We start from the raw sequence: 3,019 nt of genomic DNA, 5'->3' as shown, positions 1-3,019 counted from the left end.
CCACCAGGGTACATAATCTCCATCCAGGTTTATTTTATCCATTGTTGCTTCAGTATTTGATTATTTTTTTACAACAATGTATGCACTTGATTGGTATTTGGTTGAAGTATCACCTTTTTTTCAGGACGTGTTTTTGCCTTCAAGTTTGGGGGTATGATATGCCCACATCTGCTCATTCAGGTATTCCTATACTCTTGATCTTATTCTTTAGTTCTATACATACATTGGGGACAATGTATGATTCAAGTTGAGGGGGTATGGTCCATTTTTGTTGTTATGTCATTCTTAATCATATGGCTGAGCTTTGATTCTGGTTTAAATTTCATTGATAGGCATAAAGTTATGAACACATGATCATATGACTTAGGAATTTTGAGTCTTGTTACTTACTTTCGGCAACATGAGATGCTTCTTGTTTCAATTTAAATCTATCTTGAGCACACTAGAACATGTTTGTGAGGTATGAATTTTGAGACCAATTATGTTTGTTTTCAATGTCTTGAATTCTGATGGGTGACATATCGGATGAATAACTTTAGCATGCATATGTATATAAAAAAAAAAAAAAATTAAAAAAAAATCAAGTTTGAATTTTTCGCTGAGTAACCGGACCTCTTACCTCATTAAGCAGTGAGTGTTCGCGTCAAAAAGTGAAATTTTTGGGTTGATTAATAAAATGGCTAGCCTAGCTTTGTAGCCTTTTTGACTCGAGTTAGTAAGTCTTTAGGGGTGTCTTCACATCTAGTGCCCTAAAGCCATTTGGTTTGGGAGACATTGACTTAACACTCGATACATGGGTCAACTAGAAAGTGTTGTGCAAAATATCTACCTAAATTAATGGGTAAATAATTGTACGTTTTACCTGCAAGTGCACAAGATCAGCATAGTAGTATATGGTGCAAGTATAGGATCATTCGCACGAGGATTGCTGAATTTATGTTTAAAAATAGATTACTTAAGCAAAACAAAGATTGATTGTTGAAGTGATGATAATAAAGGGTAGAGCTTTGATATCCACCACTAATTATATTTAGCTAATATAACAATATGCTAATGCTTTGATCAAGTTATGCATATCTAATGTTTGTCAACCTTAGGGCATGGCGTATACTCCTAAGGTTATAGATTTCCCTAAGCAACGAGTTAGGCATGGCGTATACTCTAACTCTTTTCATTCCTAAGGGATTTAGCATGATTTATACTAAGTTGTTCCTTAGGAAGGCATATGTTCTATGGAAATCGACAAACACATGAGGCCTAAGGCATGGCATATACTCCCGATTCCCCATGTTGATTAACCAAAGAACCCGGTGTGGATTTTTTTTGTTACTTATGTTAAACCTAAAACTCGACCATCTAAATTGATTTAACTAACTAGTCCGTACCACATGCATATGTTGATCAGGCACACACATATGAGGAATTCATGCAAGTAGACATTAATCAAGTTAAATAGCACAACGAGATCATCACAAAGGCGTCAATATTGAAATATTAACAAAACATAACTAGGGTTTCAATCAAGACCTACTAATTAAATTAGCTACACAGACAGTTGATGTTAAACATCTTCATAAAATAAAAGAAAAGAAAGGGAAAGAATAAACCCGAGACTTGAACTTGAAGAGCTCATATTCTTCTCCTTCCCAAGTATATATATTCTAAAGGCTTTAAGGGTCTATTTATAGGCTTTAGAAGTCCTAGATGAATTTGTAAACCTAGAAATTTCGTGGGGTTTTGAGACCTATTATAATTTGGAGTTGGAAAACCCTAATATGGAAAGAATGTCAATCTAGCCGCCACTTGATAAGTCTCCTGCGCACGGGTGCGCTCGATCGCAAGTCTGCGATTGATCCTTCTTCTAGCATGCGCTCGATCGCTCCTGGCCTGCTTGATGCTGTGTCCTTTCGGGTATTGCGCTCGATCGCAGGTGCCCTGCGATTGATCGCAGTACCAGGGAGCTCCAATTGTCTCCATCTTCTCTTTTGAGCCCAAATCACCTAGTTTTACTTCATTTTCTTCCAAAAAGCCTGTAAAAGTATGAAAAACACAAAAAGGAATTAAAATGGCCTAATTAACTAAAACCAAAGGATTAAAACATGCAAGGTAAGGGCTGAAAATATGACTATTTCAGCACTTATCAGAAAGCTTAAGGGAGCTAAGCATTGCAAAGTCTACAATAAAAAAAAAAATGTATGCCTTGGTTGTTTCATTTGATATGAAGTCCAATGAATTCTGAGATGGTGATTCATTCATATTGGAATTATTTTGAAGCCTCATGACTATGTGTTAGTTCACTTTGCACTAATTTAAATTTGTGTATCTCAATCTGTCATTTGTAAGTGCTTTGACTTATAAATTCCTTGGAATTTTGAAGATGGAATTTATAATTTTAAGCTTGCTAATGAATGAGGGCCATTATTTTTGTGATGCTTTATCCTTTTGAATGACATAATGATGACAATGTTTGTGGGTATCATTCCTGGAAAAGCCTCACGAGACTTCACTCGTCCTCTAGGGAATGCCTAGGGGTTTAAAAGGCTTGTTGCATATGCTAAATGCAATTGTACATCCCACGAAAGATGGATTCATCTTTTTATGTTTCACTTTATTTTCTGTTTTGTATTGCTAAGGGACTAGCAATATGTAAGTTGGGGGGGTATGATTAGCGTTGAATGTTGCACATTCAAACCCCTTAATTTACATATGTTAATTCCTTAGTATTGTTATTTGTTTGATTTTGTTTTGTTTTTGTGTTTCAGGTCTCATTTGACAACCATTGAAAATTGGGCTTAAGAGTGCAAAAAGCTGGGCATACTGGATCTAGGATTGAGCGCAACTATTCCTGAGCTCGAGCGCACCTGCGCTTGAGTGTTTGCGGCTAGGGATTGAGCGCATGACTGCGTTCGTGCACACAACAGCTAAGCTCGAGCACACTGCGCTCGAGCGCACACTGGCTTGTGGTGCGCGGCAGAATCCTTTTCCAGTGTGGATTTGGCTTTCACCTTCGGTTTTTTTA

The sequence above is a fragment of the Corylus avellana genome, chromosome ca6, assembly GCF_901000735.1.
Source record: "Corylus avellana chromosome ca6, CavTom2PMs-1.0".
NCBI lineage: Eukaryota > Viridiplantae > Streptophyta > Magnoliopsida > Fagales > Betulaceae > Corylus > Corylus avellana.
Note: the sequence above shows the minus strand (reverse complement) of the source record.